A 21,922-nucleotide genomic window follows, 5' to 3' on the forward strand; every position below is an offset into this window, starting at 1 on the left:
CCAGCTGCCTCCAGCATGCATCCAGTCCTGCCCAGTTCCTCCAGTTTGCTTGCAGCATGATCCCAGTTTCTCTCAGGTGCTCCCAGTAGGCCAAAGTGTGATCCCAGTCACTCCCTTTCAACCCCAATATGATCCCAGTAAGCTCCAGCTGGATCCCAGTCACATGCCAGCCCTCCCAGTGTGCTCCCAGTATAATCCCAGTTGCTCCCAGTCAGGCCCAGTATGGGGGATGATGTGCAGGGTGTGTTCCCAGTCGCTCTCAGATTCTCCCAGTATCAGTCCAGTCCCTCCCAGTATGATCCAGAGATGAGCCCAGTGTGCTCCCAGTCCCTGCCAGTATGAACCAGTTGTGCTCCACATGGTTCCAGTTGCTCTCTTTCATCCTCCCTTTTGTTCCAGTCACTCCCAGTTCCTTCCAGTATGATCCCATTTGCTGCCAAGCACTCCCAGTCAGCCTCAGTGCAGTGGCACTCACTGCCAGGATGATCCCAGTCACCTCCAGCGTGATCCCAGTTGATCCCAGTATAAGCCCAGTTTGTTCCAGTGACCACCAGCATGTTCCCAGTCACTCCCAGTTCCTCCCAGTTGGGTTTTTTGGGGGGATGTTTGGAGAATGAAGAAGTGCAAGGCTGAGCGGAAAAGGCCCCTTGTGGGGACATCGGGGGGTGGCGGTGGCGGATGGCGGCAGAGGCAGCCTGGAGGAGCAGAGCCCTGTGTCCCCCAGGAGCCCAAAGTGGGGAGCCCAGAGAGGGGGGAGCGCCGCCATTGGCGGGAGCCTGCAGAGGCTGGAGAGGGGCAGGGGGGACTCCTTGGAGCCCCTGCAGCCCAGAGCAGAGCATGAGGGGAGAAGGAGCCCAAAAAGCCCCGGCAGCCCTGAATGGGGAGCGAAGAGGGGGCAGGTTTTGGGATTGCTGGGACTGCCAGCAGGCTGGGGAGGGCGGGCACCGAGGAGAAGGGGGACCCCCAATGCAAGCGTGACCCCAGCACCTGGGACAGGGGAGTCCCGGAACACCAGAGGGGAGGGAGCAGGGACAGGGAACTCCTGGGGAGGGTTTTTCCGGGCTGACTCGTGGTGTTTGGGAGGTTTTTCTGGAGCCTAGGTCACTGGTGACTTGTTGAGAGTGACTTGGGAAGAGGGACCTTCAAACTCAATGTGCTCATCCTTTGTTTTCCTCAAACCAGGATTTCCATTGCCAACCCCCATTGAGGCTGTGAGGAAAATGCCCCAGAACATGCAAGCAGGTGAGGAGGAAGTCAGTGCCCCTTTCCCCTCTCTCCTGCTCCATCTCCCAGCCCAGCAGGGCCCCGGCTGCAGGACAGCCTGGGGGCATCTCCTTGCCCTTGCCTGTGGCCCGGAGGCAAATGCCATCCTGTCCTTGTCCTTCCTCCCCCAGAGCAGGAGCTGAGGATGGAGAGCAGGGAGGACAAAACCCCGTGGCAGAACCTCGTGGCAGAGGCCGTTTTGAGCGGCTCCACGGCGCAGGAACCCAACGGGGAGGAAAAGCCCCGGAGATGCCGCACGAGGAGGGGCTGCAAACGCAGCCCAGGTTGCTCTGAGGAGTAAAGATCCACCCTGTGCTAGGAAGGTGGACAGAGCTTCAGCCAGAGCTCGGAGCTGGTGGTCCATGAGGAGGTTCCTGATGGGGAGAAGCCTCACAGGTGCTTGGAGTGTGGGAAGAGCTTCTGGTGGATCACCAGCCTGATCGTGCACCAGAGGAGCCACACTGGGGAACGGCCCTACGAGTGTGGGGAGTGTGGGAAAGGCTTCAGGTGCAGCTCTGAGCTCATCACTCACTAACACATCCATACCGGGGAGAGGCCCTATGACTGTCCCGAGTGTCAGAAGAGGTTTCAGACCAGCTCCAGTCTCCTCCAGCATCGATGGATTCACACAGAGGAGAGGCCCTTCCGCTGCCCGGACTGCAGAAAGGGCTTCAACTGCAACTCAAACTTCGCCAGGCACCGGTGCATCCACAGTGGGGAGAGGCCCTACGAGTGTCCCCAGTGTGGGAAGAGCTTTACCCACAGCTCTAACTTGACCAAACACCAACAGAGTCACCAGTAAGGGAAGTCCTGCAAGTGCCCTGAGTGTGGGAAGAGCCTCGTGTGCTGCTCCAGCTTCATCCCCCATTGGAGAACCCGCATTGGGAAGAGACTTGCTGATCCATGTTCCCTGTGATCCATGGTGGGAAGACACTTGTCACTTTTCCTGCCCCTGCTAATGACCTGATGTGGGATTGAAGAACAAGAGGGTCTGGCCAGAGCCGTGTCATTACACTCACTCCCACCTCAGGTCATTGCCAGGGGCAGGAAAGGGACTCTCTCTCTCTCCCTGAGGAGAAAGGTGTCCTTTTTCCAGGCAGGAGGAAATACGTGGCCAGGAAGAGCCACTCAGTGGTGATGTTGTAGTTTTCCCTGTAAATAGTTTTTCTTATCCCTTCTGTTATCAATATTGCTTTTTTTCCTGTTTGTTCCTTATCTCATTGCTGTTCCCAGTAAATTGTTCTTATCCCAGCCTGGGATCTTTGCCTTTTTTTCTTTCCATGGGAGGCGGGAGGGCAGCGAGCAGCAGCACGGTTTTAGAGGGAGCAGGAAATTGGGGAATCCCATTCCTGAACCCCGGCCCGTGGAAACCGAGCATCCCAGCTGGTCCCAGCCCTGCTGGCCATGGCAACAGCCTTGGGAGCGGGTCCCTGGCTGGGGCTGTGGGAACCTCTTCCCTCTGGTGCCCAGGGACAGGACTGGAGGGAACGGCTGCAGCTGAGTCGGGGCAGGCTCAGGCTGGATCTCAGGAAAAGGTTTTTCCCCAGAGGCTGCTGGGGCACTGCCCAGGCTCCCCAGGGAAGGCTCCCAGCTCCAGGGCTCTCTGAGCTCCAGCAGCGTTTGGACAGCGCTGCCAGGCCCAGGCTGGCATTGTTGGGGTGTCCTGTGCAGGGCCAGCAGTTGGACTCCAGGATCCTGATGGGTCCCTCCCAGCTCAGCCAGTTCTGTGGATCTGGGATCCCGTGACCCTGGGGATGGGGCTGCCAATGGTTGCCATGGCAACGGGCTCTGGCTGCAGGCCTGAGCTGGTGTCCATGGCACCCACCCCTGGCATGGGGTCTGCATGGAGCTGCCGAGGGACTGAGCATGGCAACAGGGGGCTGGGGATGGTTGCCATGGAAACTGACCATAGCAACAGGGGGCTGGGGATGGTTGCTATGGAAACTGAGCACAGCAACAGGGGGCTGGGGATGGTTGCTATGGAAACTGAGCACAGCAACAGGGGGCTGAGGATGGTTGCCTGCCAAGGATCACATTTGTCACAGGCACTCAGAAGGATTCCATGGGGACTTTCCAAGAGTCTCCAGGCTGTTCAAGAGCTGGAATGTCACAGGCAGAGACAGGGGCTCCATGGACACCTCCCAGGGGTTTCTGGGGATGGTAAAGGGCCGTGTGATCAGAGCCAGTCACAGCCATTCCATGGTGACATCCCATGGCACCTGGGGCTGCAAAGGCACCGATCTGTCACAGGCACTGACGGGGGCTCCACGGTGACATCCCAGGAGTCCCCAGGCTGCCAAAGAGCCGGGATGTCCCAGACACTCCCAGGGGTTCCTGTCATGGGCACAGTGGCAGCTTCAGGCAAAAGCTTTATTTCTTTATTGGAGAAACTCCTGCAGATTCATGAGATGGAGAAATGACACCCAACAGCCACCATGGATCCTCAAACCCCTGCAGGGCCCCTAGACTTCCAAAATTTATTTTAGTACAGGAGAGTGGGAGTGGCTGGATCCAATCCCAGCCCCAGACTTTGTCAAAGGTGTAAAAGATTGGACAGGTAGAATTGAACCTTAATGCAATTTGTCCCACAGGATTATCGATGGAATTCTAGATAAATTTATATAAATACAGCTCTGATTGATTCTGATCATGATTTGACAGAATGGTTTGTTTACACCACAGATTAAATTTTTAAAAAGATAGTTATTTACTCCACAGTACAGGAGATATAACAATTATTAGAATATAGTGATCTAGGAAGCAATTTTGATGTCAACAGAGTCTTGCTGGAGTTGTTGGAGCCCCTGGCAGTTCCTCCTGCTCCAGCAGGAACTGCCTTTCCTGTGCCAGGAGCAGGGCAGGTCCCGCTGCAGGAAAAGCCCCAGGCCAGCCCCAGCACAGGGAAGGGCTCGGGCACAAGGGCAGAGTGCCGTGCTGGCAGCTGTGCCAGGCAGAGCCTGAGGCACCAAAGGCACCTTGGCAGCAGCAGCTGCTTGCAGGGCATGGCCAGAAGCCTCCCTTGGCAGCCCGGCCTGGTGGCCAGCATTGCAGAGCTGCTGCCTCAGGGCTCATTTCTGCCTGGGCTCTGAAAAGCCACTTCTGCTCCAGGAGCCTGCCTGGGAAGCCATTGGCCCCAGCACCCTGGGGACAAGATATTCACGACAAAACTCTTCATGCCAGCAGAGACAAGGCAGGGGCAGAGGAAAGGGCAGAGCCAGGCCCAGGGGACAGGGCTGCCATGGTGATGGCTGTGAGGTCACTGCCCTGCAGCAGCCTGGCTGCCCTCAGCAGACATTCTGGCCAGAAGCGTTGTGAGGGCACCCAGCACATCAGAGAACCCACACAACAGGAATTCTCTTCTTGGGGAGGGGAAAGGGTTTCGCTATGTCAGGCTGCACAAAACTCCTGCTCTTGGACAATTCTCTGGAAAAACAGTTGCAGTTTTGGGCCACTCTCATCATTGTAAAATATTTCCTCCTTTTAACAAATGTAAATCCACCCTCATTCAGTTGAAAGATGTTGGCCCTCATCCTGTCACTGCAAGATTTGGGAGAAAATAACTTTGACCACTATTTTTCCATTTTCACAGACCTTGGAGAAGACTGAAAAATCTCCCAAGATGGGGTTTGGAGGCCTCATCACATAACCAGCAGGGAGAGGCTGATGGCTCTGGGCTCAGTGGTGTTGAGACTGAGGACAGAACAGGAGTAGTCCGGGAGGGAGTGAAGGATGGTATCAGAGAGGAGTTTTTCTTGTAAAAAGCAGCTAGAGAAAGAAATAATGGCACCAAGGGTGTGGAGTGCCCCTGCCCCATGAAGTAGGGATTCTACCCAGACAGACACCATTGGGCGAGGGGTGTAATTGAAAGCAGATTCCACCCCTCCACCCTGTGGGGTGTGCCTCTGCAATCCCGGGAAAAGACACTCCACCCCATCTGGTCAAATAAGGAATGGCCCCAGAATGTTCTTCCTTTTCTGTACCCTCATTGGTTTAAATTCTACTGCAATGTCTCCAGCTTAGATTTTTTTTTTGGTTGTCCTCCTTGATTCACCCATTTCCAGTCCCCTGCTCCTTCTGCTATTAGACCCTGACCCTAAACTTCACCTCTAAACCCATGACCCCACCCCATTCATTTCTTCTCTTGGTTCCCTGGCACAATAAAGGATCCTGGGTTTTGCTAAACAAGATCCATCCTGTTGCCTTCCTTTCCCTGTTGGTCATCGGTGCCTGCCTGAGGTCTGAGACTCTGGGCCCTGAGGGAATTGTTGCGCCCCTCACTGTGGTGGAACACAACACAGGGGCAGCTGGGGAGGCCCAGACTGGACATGAGGAGAAAGGAATTTCCCTGCCAGGGCAGGGCTGTGATGCAACACATCCCCCAGAAGAAGCCTGGAGCAGCCCAAGGCTTTGTGTGGGCAGGCAGAGGCAGGCAGGAGGCAGAGCTGTCAGCAAAGGAAGGGGCCAGCCAGGTGGGGCAGCCGGGGGATGACGACAGCCTGCAGGGACAGAGGCACAGGTTTTCTCAGCATCAGAAACACCTTTTCCTTGCTTGTCCCCAGCTGTCATCACTGCCTCCAGTGTTCTGCTGTACCTGGAACATGGGGATACTTTTTTGGTCCTGTTCCTCAAAAGGATTTATTTTAAGTATGAGAAACTTCAGTGTTTCACTCCCTTTTGAGTCTCTGAGAAGTTTTTTGAGCACATTCTGAGGCACTGAGTCTGATACAAAGAGCAGCAAAGCCCCAGAGGGTGATTAAAGTCCTGGTGCTGTGTCTGTGCTGCTGAGCTGGGCCGGGCTCCTGGCCCAGAGGCAGCTCCTGGCAAGGGCAGCGCTGCAGAGAGACAGCTCTGGCCAGGAGCAGCTCCTGGGCACAGCCCAGCAGGGCTGGGGCACTGCCAGGGCAGCTCAGGGACACCAGCAGGGCACAGACAGAGCTGACAGGGCTCAGCACTGGCAGGGGCTGGGGGATGTCCCAGAGGGGGCTGTGTCACAGCGGCACCTCTGTGGCTGTGTCCTAGAGGCACAGAGCAGCTGTGATGTCAGCAAGGGGCTGTGTGACAGCACAGAGTGGGCTGTGTGAGGTCACAGGTTGGGCTATGACATCACAGTTTGTTGTGTGAGGTCACTGGGCAGCTCCAGCATCATAGAGGGGATTGTGTGACATCACAGAGCAGGATGTGACATCATGGCATGGCAGTATGACATCATAGAGCAGATTGTGAGGTCAAAGTATGTGCTGTGACATTACAGAGTGGCAGTATGACATCACAGAGAGGGTTTTGTGACATCACTGAGGGTGTTGTGACATCACTGACGGTGTTGTGACATCACAGAACTGTCTGTTATGTCACAGAGTGGGATGTGAGGCCATGGAGCAGAGTCGGCCATCATGGAGGGTGGCCCTCTGACATCAGAGAGTGGGTTGTGACAGCACCGGGTGATGGCGCAACATCATAGAGCCAGGTGTGACATCACATGGTAACTTTGTGACATCACCAAATCTTCCGTGACATCACAGAGCAGCTTTATGATATCAGAAACTTATATCCCAGCACTGGCCCTGTGATATCGTGAAAGGGCTTTGTGACATCACAGAGCAGTTGTGTGTGTCATCACTGAGTTGCCTGTGACATCATAGAGTAGGCTCTGTGACATCATAGACTGAACATCATAAAATGGAATCGGCCATCACAGGGTAACTGTGTGACATCACAGAGGGGATGTGACATCACAGAATGGCTGTGTGACATGCCAGGGTAGGTTGTGTAATATCATAACATTAAACGTGACATCATAATGTGGGCTGGGACATCACAAATGGGCTGTGTGACATCACAGGGGCTGTGTGAGGTCACTGGGGAGGTCACTCTGCCCCAGCCCCCCCTCACAGTTCCCCCAGAGCAGTCCAACACTGCTCGTGCACAGTGGGGTCCCCTGTCCCCCCGGGTCCCCCCGCTCCCGGCGCCGCAGCCTCCCCCAGAGGATGTTCCACGAGATCGACCCCAGAGCCTGACATGGGGACAGGGGGCCGGGGCCCTGGGGGGTGGGACAGGGGGACAGGGACCCCCAACAGTATCCCTGTGTCCCCCAGGGCCAGGGCCTGGGCCAGGGCTCCTTCACCCTGTTACGAATGAGGGCTTGAGAGCACTGAGAAAATCCCCAGCAAAAGATCAGCAAAAGCCAGATTTAATATTAAGCAACATCACCACAAAGTTCCTTGGCAAGAGTTACTCTGCTCCTGACTGGACACTTCAGGCACAACAAGGAAACAAAGCAACTAAAAAACCAAACAAAATCCAGGCAATCAAACCAGAAGTGAACTGAGAACTGTTCCTGTATGTGATACAAGGACAAGGATATCCTTGCCTTGTGAGGGCAAGGATAAAAGGAATACGACCCAAAAGCTTACAGAGCTCAAACTTAAAAAGACTTAACTTATATCTTAACCTACTGATCCCTTCAACTTTACAATATAGGAAAAGAACAGAGCTTAATAGTATTTAACCTAACTTGTAACCCTTGACTTAGCAATTTAACAGAAGAATAACACTCAACAGTATTTAACTCAGCTTATTACTTATATTAAGCATAAGAACTTAGCATAAGAACAACTCCTAGCAGCATTTAACTTGGGTTATTCCTCATGACTTAACCTCACTTACAGGCCTGACTGACTCAGCTATCCATGGCACTCCAACCCCCCGAGAGCAGCATTTCTGTCACATCTCCCCAGCACAGACACTCCTGTGTGCACACAGACACAAAGAGCCAGTGCAAGGCACCTGTGAGAAATTCCCCTGAGGGCAGGAAATGCTCCCTGTGGATGCTTTGGCATCTCCCCAGCAGGTGAAGGGTTGAGCCTGGAGGAGTGGGGGGATCGGCCCAGGCTCCCTCATTGTTCAGGATCCCCGAGTGCAGCAAACGGGAGAGTTCCCGGCTGGGAGAGGCCCCACTCAGAGGGAGTCGCTGGCCCAGGAGAGCTCCAAGGGGCTCCTTTTGCAGCGCTGTTTGTAGGGCCCAAGAGAGGGGCTGCAGTCACAGCAATGGTTCATCCTGGCCACACTTGGCATCAACAGCTTTCTTTGGCACTGTGAGAACAGGGATGTTGTGCCACTGAGGGAACAAAACCAGTTCCCAGGGCTGCTCCTCCAGAAACCAGGAGCTGGTTGGGCACAGCAGTGCCTGGAGCAGACAGTGTTTGTGCTGAGCTGCAGAGGAGCTGAGCCCAGGGGCTGTTGGCCAAGGCCGAGGCCCAAGGAGCATTTCTGAGCTGGCAGGGCGGCCTGAGAAGGGGAGGGGGGAATGCAGCAGCACAGGGCCCATGGAAGCAAGGGACCATGGTGACACTGTGGGGCCCTGTGAGACCAAGGGACCATGGTGACACTGTGGCGCCCTGTGAGACCAAGGGACCATGGTGACACTGTGGGGCCCTGTGAGACCAAGGGACCATTGTGACACTGTGGGGCCCTGTGAGACCAAGGGACCATGGTGACACTGTGGGGCCCTGTGAGACCAAGGGGCCATTCTGACACTGTAGGGCCTCATGGAATCAATGGGCCAAGTTAATGCACTGAGAAGTGTTTTTTGTGAATTGAATATCTCTTGTTGGTATTTCTCCAGTGCATCCAACTCAAAGTACAGAAACAATTCTAATTACTTTTTAATGTCATATTGAGACATTTAATTGATTTTTGGAGGGATGAGTGTCTGGGCTTGTCTGTCCTGCTTGGCACAGCCCAGGCAGGGCTTTCCCAGCCACATTCCACACTCCATTTCCCAGCTGGAGCCGCTGGTGCCTCTGAGTTCTGCTGGCCCAGCCCCAGGGACGCTCTCCTTGTCTGCCCATTCCCCCACGCTCTCTGGGCAGGGATGGCCTCAGTGGGGGCTGCTGACATCCTCAGCAACTTGCAGAGGCTCCTGCTGAATTTTACTGCTCCAGAGGCTTGAAGTGTATTCAAACTGAATATATCATATTTAAAAACACCATGAGAAAAGATTTTTAGGTCCTGTATTGGTTTTTCTTCCTGTTAACACATGGATATGTGCAATTTCCAATTGACACTGAATCCAAGTACCTCCTCATGCAGTTTGAATAGATTTGAAAATCAAGACCCTTCATGGCTGACAATCAATCAGACTCTGTCCCTACCCCACCCCACCATTTCCCCCATCCAAGCCCTGGCACTCAGAGCAGCCTCGTGCAAATCCGAGCTCCCTCCAGCCCAGGCTGCACCTGCAGGTTTCAGCTCCTTGGCTCCAACTCCCACCTGCTTTCCTTGGAGAAGGAGCTGCCCGAGACACAGAGGGATGTTCATTTCTTGTCAGCCAACAAAGCCAAGGGAAATCACAGCTCCATCCAATGCAAAAGTCATTCTTCTCCCTGGCTCTGCCCTGCCCCTCAAATAATTCCACTTCGTCCGGTTTCCCCGTACGGGCCACCAAATTATTTGAACAGGTTTAGGACAAATTAGGGGAAAATATCTCCAAAGGAGCCCCTTATAGGAAACAAAACCCTCCGCACCTTCCCCCCTCCCCACCACTGGGTTCGGGAAGAATTTCTTCAGAGGGGAAGTGGAAAAAGCTTGTTTATTAAAGAACAACCAAAAAAACACTCCCAGCACAAGAGAAATAGCCCGAGATGGCAACAGATGTTTCACCAGTCCAAGGGGCCGAGCCTGTTTCCATTGCTGGTGTGACAGGGGGATCACAACAACTGACCCTGGTGGAAGCTGAGGTGAGCCTGACTGGGAAGGAGTGGAAGAAACATCCCATTGTGACTGGCCCAGGGGCTCCATGTATTCTGGGCATAGACTTCCTCCGGAACGGCTATTACAAAGACCCAAAGGGACTCAGATGGGCTTTTGGCATAGCTGCTGTAGAGGCAGAGAACGTTAAGCAATTGAACACCTTGCCTGGACTGACAGAAAACCCATCTGCAGTAGGACTCCTGAGGGTAGAAGAGCAGCTCGTGCCAATTGCGACCTCGACAGTGCATCGCCGGCAGTATAGAACGAATCGAGATGCCGTGATCCCCATCCACAAAATGATTCGTGAGCTGGAGAGCCAAGGGGTGGTTAGCAAAACCCACTCACCCTTCAACAGCCCCATCTGGCCTGTGCGTAAATCTGAAGGGGAATGGAGATTGACGGTGGACTATGGTGCCTTGAATGAAGTGACACCACCACTGAGCGCTGCTGTGCCGGACATGCTGGAACTCCAGTACGAGCTGGAGTCCAAGGCAGCGAAGTGGTATGCCACTATTGATATTGCTAATGCATTTTTCTCCATTCCTCTGGCAGCAGAATGCAGGCCTCAGTTTGCTTTCACCTGGAGGGGCGTGCAGTACACCTGGAACCGACTGCCCCAGGGGTGGAAACACAGTCCCACTATCTGCCATGGACTGATCCAAACTGCATTAGAGGAGGGTGAGGCTCCAGAACATCTGCAATACATCGATGATATCATTGTGTGGGGGAAAACGGCAACAGAAGTGTTTGAGAAAGGAGAGAAAATAATCCAGATTCTCCTGAAAGCCGGCTTTGCCATCAAGAAGAGCAAAGTCAAGGGACCTGCTCGAGAGATCCAGTTCCTTGGAGTGAAGTGGCAAGATGGACGGCGTCAGATTCCCACCGATGTCATCAATAAGATCACAGCTATGTCCCCACCAACCAGCAAAAAGGAAACACAAGCTTTCCTAGGCGCCATAGGGTTTTGGAGAATGCACATTCCGGAGTATAGCCAGATTGTGAGCCCTCTCTACCTGGTCACCCGCAAGAAGAACGATTTCCACTGGGGCCCTGAACAGCAGCAAGCCTTTGCCCAGATCAAGCAGGAGATTGCTCATGCTGTAGCCCTTGGCCCAGTCAGGACAGGACCAGATGTGAAGAACGTGCTCTACTCTGCAGCCGGGAACCATGGCCTGTCCTGGAGCCTTTGGCAGAAGGTGCCTGGTGAGACTCGAGGCCGACCATTAGGATTCTGGAGTCGAAGCTATAGAGGGTCTGAAGCCAGCTACACTCCTACAGAGAAGGAAATTTTGGCAGCCTATGAAGGAGTCCAAGCCGCCTCGGAGGTGATTGGCACGGAGGCACAACTCCTCCTGGCACCCCGACTACCAGTGCTGGGGTGGATGTTCAGAGGAAAGACTCCCTCTACCCACCATGCCACCAGTGCAACATGGAGCAAGTGGATTGCTCTCATCACACAGCGCGCCTGTATTGGAAACCTGAATCGACCTGGGATTCTGGAAGTAATTACAAACTGGCCTGAAGGTGAGAATTTTGGTCTCGCTGATGAAGAAGAACAAGAAGTGACACGAGCGGAAGAAGCACCACCATACAACCAACTGCTGGCAGAAGAAACACGGTATGCTCTTTTTACTGATGGTTCTTGCCGCATTGTGGGAATGAAACGGAAGTGGAAAGCAGCTGTATGGAGCCCCACACGACAGGTCGCAGAAGCCACTGAAGGAGAGGGTGGATCAAGCCAACTCGCTGAACTTAAGGCCGTTCAGCTGGCTCTGGACATTGCTGAAAGAGAGAAGTGGCCAAAGCTCTACCTCTACACTGATTCGTGGATGGTAGCCAATGCGCTGTGGGGCTGGCTGGAGAGATGGAAAGGGGCTAACTGGCAGAGTAGAGGAAAGCCAATTTGGGCTGCTGAAGAATGGAAAGATATTGCCACCAGGTTAGAGAAACTACCTGTGAAGGTTCGCCACGTAGATGCCCATGTCCCCAGAAGCAGAGCTAATGAAGAGCAGCAAAACAATCATCAGGTAGATCAGGCTGCAAGGATAGGGGTGTCAAAGATAGACCTAGATTGGGAACACAAGGGAGAGTTATTCCTAGCTCGATGGGCCCATGATGCCTCAGGCCATCAGGGTAGAGATGCCACCTACAAGTGGGCACGAGACCGAGGGGTGGATTTAACCATGGACAGTGTTTCTCAGGTTATCCATGACTGTGAGACGTGTGCTGCCATCAAACAGGCCAAGCGAGTGAAGCCCCTATGGTATGGTGGGCGGTGGTCCAAATACAAATATGGGGAGGCCTGGCAGATTGATTACATCACACTGCCTCAAACCCGCCAAGGCAAGCGCTACGTGCTCACAATGGTAGAAGCCACCACAGGATGGTTGGAAACCTACCCTGTGTCTCATGCTACCGCCCGTAACACCATCCTGGGCCTTGAAAAGCAGGTCTTTTGGAGGCATGGTACCCCTGAGAGGATTGAGTCAGACAATGGGACTCATTTTAAAAATAATCTTATTAACACCTGGGCTAGGGAACATGGCATTGAGTGGGTATACCACATCCCCTACCATGCACCAGCTGCAGGTAAAGTGGAGAGATGCAATGGATTGTTAAAGACCACCTTGAAGGCATTGGGTGGGGGGTCTCTCAAGAACTGGGAGCAGCATTTAGCCAGGGCCACCTGGTTAGTTAACACTCGAGGTTCCACCAACCGAGCAGGTCCTGCCCAGTCTGAGTCCCTCAATATAGTAGATGGAGATAAAGTCCCAGTGGCCCATGTCAGAGGTTTGTTGGGGAAGACAGTATGGATTGATCCTGCCTCGAGTACAGGCAAACCCATTTGTGGGGTTGTCTTTGCTCAAGGACCAGGTTATACCTGGTGGATAATGCAGAAAGATGGGACAACCCGTTGCGTACCTCAGGGAGATCTGATTGTGGGATGATATCATTGTTTGTTAAGCGTGACCACCATTGTCTGTACATTAGATCATACAGACATGAAACAGAAGGAAATATGAAAGTGTCGAAGGTCTGAGCAAGTAAGAATGAAAGAAAACGTGTAAGTGTGGAAGGTTGGAGCAAGTGAGAAGAAAGTTTACGTTGTTCAATAACATGTTCACGATATGGGATAAGGGGTGGAATGTCGTGGGGACAGGACATTTTCATGCTTATTATCCCAAATCGTGGTTTCTGTTCCCTGCTCCGTTTGTTGTGTCTATCGTTTTGTCCTTTCCCCCCCCCCGCCCCTGCCTTGGGGCTCGGCTTTTGCATGCTGCTTGGCCGGCTGGCTGCTTGCTTGCTCTTCTAGCTTTGCTTCTCTTTCTTTTTTTCTTGCCTTTTTTTAGCTCGCTTGCTTTTTCGCCATTTTTTTTCCTTTCCCCAGTTTCTGTTGTTCCCTTTCTTCCCTTTTCCCCCCCCCCGCCCCTTTCCCCCCCCGAAGATATCGGACCGGCGCCGGGCAAGGGGCTCTGTCCGGGGTCTGCAAGAGAAGCTTCGTACCCTCCGCAGCGAAGAGAGAAACGGCTCGACCCCTTGGACTGGTGAAACATCTGTTGCCATCTCGGGCTACTTCTCTTGTGCTGGGAGTGTTTTTTTGTTGTTCTTTAATAAACAAGCTTTTTCCACTTCCCCTCTGAAGAAATTCTTCCCGAACCCAGTGGTGGGGAGGGGGGAAGGTGCGGAGGGTTTTGTTTCCTATAAGGGGCTCCTTTGGAGATATTTTCCCCTAATTTGTCCTAAACCAGTTCACCAGGTTTGCTTCAGTAGCATCACGTTCAAAGCACCACCAGGTTTCTCCTACAGGGTGCTCTCCCAGGAGTGGCTGCCTAAAGGTGGTGGTGTTCCGGGTTATCCAATATATTTTCTTATTCTCTTGATAAAAGATCAATTGGGAGAGGTTAACACAATTGTTGTGGACTCTCAGCAAGGAGCTTACTTCTTTCTCATAGAAAGGTTGGTAGTACTCATTGCACAGCTCTCCTGGGCTCTCCAGAGCACTACCAGCAATCAGAGCCAGCACTACTACCCTTCCCAAGAGTCCGGTATGGGTCATCCTGCACAGCCTGCCCACCCGGCCTTGCCTCTTGAGGATTTTACTGAGAAGAAGTCTCCAAGTTCTTTAGAGTCTCTTGTTCCTCTGGTTAAACCTCTCTTGATCTGTCCTTGCTAATTTGGTCCCCCCCTAGGGGAGCACTCTGGAGAAGATTAACCTGGGGTCTTTGGTACCAAGTTGGGCCGACTTAACCAGAATTACTTATTAACAATTTTTAACTTTTACAAATTTCTTAAAACACTTCAAGACATGTTATGATTCTAAACTTTTTTCTTACGCAGTTTATCAGTCTTTTTGAATGTCAATTTTAAGTCATTTGGTCCTTTTATAATAGTATACTCAGCTGAATTAACTCCTGATGCAGTTGAATCTTGTCCTGAGTTAGAGTGTGAGGGTGGTGTAGAATCTGGTCCAATACCAGAGGGAGACACTGAAGAATCTTGTCCAATACCCGGGGGTGAGAGTGGTGTGGAATCTGGTCCAATACCAGACACTGAAGAATCTTGTCCAATGCCCGGGGGTGGGACTGGTCCTTTAATTCTCGTAATGTGAGTCCAACCTTTTTCTCTGGTTCGCACAGCCGAATTAGCGATGAGGAGTACCTGAAAGGGGCCTTCAAATTTAGGCATTAATGGTCTATAATTCCAGGATTTTATTAAAATCCAATCTCCTGGGTTGATGTCGTGTGCTTTTGTATCAAGAGGGGAGGTTTGGGGGAGGTATCCTCTTTTTCTAAGTCCTTCTAGGGTTCCTCCAATGACTTCTAAATATTTCCTTGTAGCTTCTTCTTCCAGGTAGTCTCCTGTGCTATAGGGTGTTAACAAGAATGGCAATCCGAACATCATTTTATAAGGTGAAATCCTTATATCAGACCGGGGTCTTGTTTTGATGCGCAAGAGCGCTAGGGGTAAACACTTTAGCCAATTCATTTTTGAGAATTTTGTTCATTTGTTCCACCCTCCCAGAACTCTGGGGGTGCCACGGAGTATGCAATCTCCATTTTATTCCTGAAGCTTCAATTATAATTTGCAATGTTTGGGCTACAAATTTGGACTTCAGTCTGAGTCTAAGGTATTCACTATTTCATTCTGGTTCACCTTTTTGGCAAGTTAAACACTCTTTTATAATTGTTTCTGCTAGGTCATATCTGCTTATGCACAGGTTATTTCTTAGGAAATAATCACATAGTCCTTGGACTCCCCAGTGGGTTAGTTTCTGTAGTTCTGTTAGCACTATCCCAGCAAGTGCTTTGTTTAGCAACACCCGTCCGTCAGATATTAACCACTCCCCCATATCCCTTGATGTAACTTTAAATTTCACAAAATATGAGTTCTTTTTTTCTTTTTCCCTACTCGGGTGTGGTTTCTGCTTAAAAAAAAACACTTTTACCAGATCTTCTGGTCTTAAAGCTGCTTCCTTTGCTATCTTGATCAGCTAGCAAAGGTTTCACAACTTTAGGCTAAACAGTCTTGGGGGGGGGTCCAGTTGCTCCACAGTAATAGCAGCAGCTTTCACTCAAAGGGACTCGAGGCCTCTCCATGCCTCCTGTTCCTGACAGTACTGCCATATTCTTGCCTGCTCCTGGTGGTGGCCCCCCCCACTCCTTTGTGGCTTTGTACTGTAGGAAAGAGTTGTTTGCTCCCACACTTTCTCTGGCTATAGCAAGCATGATCTTGGCTTTGGCTATTGCTTTTTCTTCTTCCCTCCTTAAATACACTTTCAATGCTTCCCTCAATAACTCATTAATATCTTTTTCTTGCCAATCCTCAATCTTTTCCAATTTTCTTCGTATATCAGGCCAAGATTTAGTAACAAAATGGACTTTTAGTAGCATTTCACCTTCGCTGGTGTCCAGGTCTGTTTTGGAGTACAATTGAAAGTTCCGCCTCAGGCGATTAAGCCAAGTGGCAGGAGTTTCATCTTTCTCTTGTATACTCTCAAATGCCAGTTTTGTATTGGTTCCTTTGGGAATTGATTCTCTTATCCCTCGAATTATCAAGGACCTGTACTCCATCATGGCCTTCCTCCCTTCCTCCTGGTTAGGATTCCAATTCGGATCCACTAGTGGCAATTTTTCTTCTCCTGATGGCACTTGGGGCCCTGGACGGTTATCTTTTTCCCAAACTCTTATGCTTGCGGCCCTAATCATTCGGGACTCTTCTGGGGAAAAGAATATATTTAGAATGGAATTCATCTCTCCCCAAGTGTAGAAATTTGGACCTAAAAACTGATCCACTTGGTTAGCAATGCCCACGGGGTCTTCAACTAAATTCCCTAACTCCTTCTTGAATCCTCTCACCTCAGAAGCAGTTAGAGGAGCATTTACAAAACCAACACCTCCTGCTACTCCTCCCATAGGAACTTCTCTAAGGGGAAAAAGTCTCTCTGCCTTGGAGGTCCTGGATCGGGTACTACAGTATGGCCCATCTTCAGACACAAGATTGTTCACTTGAGGGGTATTAGCATTAACTTGGACCTGCTGTAAGTCAACGGCTATACCTGGTGATAAGGGGTTATTAGATAAGGAGGTATTTATGTCACAGTTAGGAGGAGGTGGAGGGACTGCCGTAGGAGGGGGAGAAGAGCTTGGGTGCATGTTAGGTGGAGCTGGAGAAGGGGTGGAGCATGCAGCAGGTGTAGTAGGTATTAGTGGTGGTGCAGAAGCAGCTGAAGGAGTCGAAGGGGGTGGTGAGGGAATGGCCCCCATGGCAGCCGGGAGAAGAACTGGATCTGCTATTTGAGGTGCTCGAAGGAGAGGGTTATAAGGTGGAGGGGCATCAGGAGGCAAGTAGTCTAGGGGGTCCCACCTTTTACCAATTTCCTTAATTCTAGCATCTCCTCTTTCATTCCCTTCTTTCTTGCTCTGCACTTTACAAATTTGCACTCCTTTTTTCTCTATAGCATTCAACCAACAAGCTATATACAATAGTTCCTCAGCATCAGTATTTTCTCTAGCCGTCAGGTAATTACACAGCTGTTGACACATCCACTTGTCTTTCGTCCCACACCATGGCCATCCTCCTTGCACTTCTAATTCTGGCCACACTTCTGAACAGTAATGAATCATCTTAACTTTTTCTAATCCTTCTGTACTTTCTATAAAGTCCCATCTCTCTAATAGTTCACCTAGGGGACTGTGGGGAGGTATATTCTTTAATCTTTGGCCACTTTTCTTACTACCGCACCCTCCCATTATTTTCTGCCAAATCACAAGATGTCTTTTTCTCTAAAGGAAATATATCTTATTTAAGAAGTCTCGACCTCCTGCCAAAACTCCAATTTCACTGACCCTTTTCGTCAGGACTTTGTTAAGACCTTGGCTTTCTTGCCAAGACTCAACAAACAACCAAAATACAAAAAAACATCCTCGAGGTCTTGACCTCTGAGGTTCGCCTGACCTCCTTCGTCAGGACTTAGAGAGACCTTGGCCTTCCCTTGCCAAGGCTCAAACAGTCAAACCTCGAAACCCTGGCTTCTAAGGCGCCCTTTGTCTGGGCCAAACTGCCTGATACCCTAACTTCTTTCGTTAGGACCTGTATCAGGGCCTTTGGGGTGCGTGCCACTCACACAGCTATTTCCTCCGCACGCCCGGAGGGGGGTCCTCTTTACCCCTCTGGAGGCGCCTCAATCACCAGTTCCACTCGCTTCCCCCTGTTCCCGGCCGGCCCCCTCGCGGGGGTGCGGAACCGCGGTACTGAGGGGTCCTCACTCGCTTCGAGGGGCTGAGCTGCCGGCCCTCGTCTCACGCACACACACTCGCTCGCCTCCCTCTCCCGCCGCCGGATATTCTCACCTATCCGACGCTGCTCCGTGTCACTGTCCCAAGCTGATCTTCTGTGGTCCTGATAGCCAGCTGTCCTGCAGGTCCAGGGTGGGCGGCCGTCCCAGTCCTGGTGTCCTCTTCAGGCGTGGCTATCCCGGACGAGTCCCCAAGCTGAAATAAATGGGCAGGAGATCTTTCTCCTTTTTAATGCCTTTATTAAGAAGAATCAGCTCAGGTGGGGAGAAATCGACGGGTTGCGCCCTCGCCGCCGCTGCTCCCAGGCGTGGCACGAAGCAGGAGGATGATGCAGTTTTGTCCGCTGGTCTGCAGACAGAACTGGGGACTCTGTCCTCACGGGAGAGTCGTTGAGTCCTTGGTTTGTTGGTTTAGAAACCCGGGGGGGTCTCTTTAATCAGTTTCTTTTCAGGTTAGGGTGAGAAATAAAAAGATTCAAGCAGGTACGGGACAATGCTCCCATCCTTAGACGTCACTTTAAGTCACTTATTGGCTCGTGATTTTAGGGGTTTTTCTTATAAAAACTGTAAAACTGTAACAATCCAGGGTGCACTGCGTTTCTTATTTGCATGTTGTTTCTGGTGTCACTGCCCATCTCTTTACCCTGGAGGGTTTCCCTTGGTATCTTCTTGGCATGCAGCCAGCATCAGGGAAACAATCAGTTAATCACCTGCCATTAACAGGTATTTGAAAAGCTTTCCTTCGGCAGCGAAACTAAAGGAGGCTGACTCGGTCTGGCTTGGTTTTTTTTAACTCTGAAACTTAAAAAAAAAATACAACTTTCTATTCATAACATATAGCATTGTTATCTGTCCATGCGGCTCAAGCGTACATATTATTGGTTACAAGGGACTGTCCAGGAGCCCTGACTCATGCTGTGATTGGTGTAAACCAGCTGCTCATGCTTTTCTTGGTTCTACACTCTTTCTGTCCTGCGGTCTGCTGCTATCTTGTGTAATTGCTGCCTTGCGGTTTTGCTGGTATCTCCTGGTGTCTAGCTAGCCTAGTCTGCAGCCATTGTGTAACTGTCCAACTTCCTCTCATCTCTGGTCCAAGGACATTTCTAGGACTGTCTGTTGGCTTCAGGCCTGGGTTATGCACTCCTTGTAAAAGTCCGTGCCCTCTCTTTACTAGCCAGGCAGTAGAAATACTTTCTGTACTAATACTCTCTGCAATGGACCTCCCTATACCTCTTGTCAGTTAAAAGAGTTCTTCAGTGAGTGGGGAATAGAACACAAGAAAGGCATACCTGCAAATCCCACAGGACAATCCATCGTAAAAAGGACACATCAAACCCTCAAAAGAGTCCTCAGTCAGCAGCAAAGAGAAACAAAAATGAAATCTCCAGTGGAAAGACTTTGCAAGGCTCTCTATGTCATCAACTTCCTGAACTCTACAACATCAGAGCCTGACCCCCCAGTACTTCACCACTTTGCAAATACCACCCAAGCAAAGCTCACTGAGAAACCACCTGTACTGGGGAAGGACCCAAAAACACATCAAATTTCTGGGCTATTCCAACTGATTACCTGGGGAAGAGGGGATGCCTGTGTTCTACTCCCATCTGCTCCTGGATGGTACCCAGGAAAAAACATAAAACCATACCTAGGCACTGCAAAAGCCACTCCCACAAACACTGACAAGAATTCCCCTGAGTCAAACACAAGACCTCCTCAAAACCAGACCAGTTCTGCCTGGAGACGAAGATGTTGCCAAATGTCCACATACAGAAGAAAAGCCCATCCCATCACAGGACAGCAGACAAAACAGAAAGCTGAACAACATTCTGCTGCATCAAGCCATAAGCCAGACACAGCCTGAACACAAAATTGTTCTCTGAATTATATGTTATTATCCCTTTAGGTCCTAAAAAGCCCTATTATTCCCCTTTCTCAACTCTTACCAAAAACCCCTAACCTTATACCCACTCCCCCATCCTTAGTTTAAGGAAAAAGAAAAAAAAAAAAAAAGAAAAGAAAGAAAAAAAAAAAAAAAAAAGAAAAGAAAGAAAAAAAAAGGGGGGAGGGGAAGGAACAGAGGAAAGGAACAAAGGAGAAAACCCTAACCCTCCCCTCCCACCATCAAGATAACAAATTTTGCTTATATTCCCTATCAGAAGCCCCATTCCTGTCCAGAGATGAAAAATGTCTCCGTTGGTGCTGTCCTCACTGCTGCTTGGATTTCCTCACTGTACCGTGTGCCATCAGTTGGATCAGCCCACAGCCTGGCCACAATGTCTGGGTAACCTCAGCAAGGACATTCAAACAGGATAACATGTGCTTATCCATGGGAAGCATGGATAACCCACTTCCCACATGTCTGGTAGGAATTCCCTTCGCAGCCGATGCCTGGCCCGTCTATAACTCAGAGCTCCTCCTCACCACAGGTAAGAGACCCAACCTGGTGGGCACCTGGGACCAGTGGACAAAAATGCTGCCCAGTGCTCTCGAGGAACCCCAAGAATTGGACCTGATGGGGTCCTCCAAGGCAACATACTGTGTCAAATTTACTTTAGACATCAAAAAAATAATTGGCCAGAAACTGACCAGACCAAAATCAGATACGGGAAAGACACATCACCAATTAACAAAGCTTATAACCCTCCTGATTGGTGTAATTACACTGCTCGTGTGATCTCTGTATCCTCTCTTCACCTCAAAATACTACCCAAGGGAACATTTCTCATCTGTGGTGACTGAGTATGGGCTGGGATCCCCTCATGGCTACAGGGAGGTCCCTGTACCCTTGGAAAACTTTCTACCCTCACATCAAATATAACCTTGCTACATAACTGAAAAAAAGAAAGTGAATGAAAATGGCACAAAAGATCCTACACAGGATTTGATGAAAATTGCAATTCCAAATCATACGATTGGAACAAACCAAAAAGGATTGCTGTCTCCCTATTCTGACCATGGGTAGCTGCAGCTAAAGCCCTTGGCAAAGTGAATCACCCTGGGTGCTGGCTCAGTAAGCAAGCCAGCGCTACATCGGCTGCCCTGAGCGATCTTTGAAAGGAAGAAGAAACCACAAGACATGCACCACTCCAAAATCAAGCAGCAATTGACTTCCTGCTGCTTGCCCATGGACACGGCTGCCCAGACTTCTCCTCTCTCTCCCTGCATCTGCCAAAGGCACTCGGCAAGCCAAGAGCTGAAATCACAAATGAGCTGAGAATCACTAAAGAGCTGATCTCAATAAAGAGCTGAGCTTGCTAAGACTGCCTGCAGCTCTGGGGCCTGCCTGAGGGGCCCGGACAGGTCGTGCTGAATTGGACTTCTCTGTCTTGGGCACCCACGGCAGCCGGGGCCGGGGAGACCCCGAAACGCCGGAGTCGCCTCAGGGACAAGGTGGGCATCGGGCACAGCTGGGACTCCATGGTCTCACACAGCTTTCCCAGCCTGAATGATTCCATGAGTCTGGGATTCTATGAAGGCATGAGTCAAAACAGATTTGAACTCCAAATCTACCATATACACAGATATTACACAGGTCAAAATTTACGTGAAAGAAATTAAAGATGATTCTTTAAGATTGAAAGAATCGTATGTCAATGTTGCATACAGGTAAAGCCCTATAAGAGAAGAGCCTTGTTACCCTTGTAAAATGATGGCTCAGGCCTGCTGCTTGGGCTAAGTACAGCTAACAGCTAGCCTGACAAGTTCCTGTGAGAAAGGAATTTGCACCTGTGAGAGGAAAGACTTCTACCCACATCTTCTATGCAGGAGACAAGAATGGAAACAGCGTTAGAGAGGAAAGGTTTTGACTGACACCTAGATGAGCAACTACTAACCAATGAACTGAGTTGCAGTAAGTTAGTAAGCAATTAAAATGAAACACAATGCCTTCAGAAAACCATAGAAATATGAGCTGTGAAGAATAAAGATGGGCTCTTGTGCATGAAGAAATAGGTGTCTTGTCTGTCTCTACAGCGACATGTGAAGATAGCATTGCATGAACTGCCCTTGGGTTTAACATCTTCAGTGAAAAGTTAAACTGGGCCTCTCTATTAAGAAAGGGTTATTGGTTCAAATGTCCTTGTCCTTGAAGAAAATTCAAAAGCCTTTACAGATTGA

General features: G+C 50.7%; 1 pseudogene; it reads left to right on the forward strand.

Moving 5' to 3' along the window:
* Positions 1-1,600: 1,600 nt before the first annotated feature.
* LOC135292520 (zinc finger protein 420-like) overlaps positions 1,601-21,922 on the forward strand; it is a 228,633-nt pseudogene continuing 208,311 nt past the window's right edge.

This window comes from Passer domesticus, unplaced genomic scaffold (assembly GCF_036417665.1).
Source record: "Passer domesticus isolate bPasDom1 unplaced genomic scaffold, bPasDom1.hap1 HAP1_SCAFFOLD_37, whole genome shotgun sequence".
NCBI classification, from domain to species: domain Eukaryota; kingdom Metazoa; phylum Chordata; class Aves; order Passeriformes; family Passeridae; genus Passer; species Passer domesticus.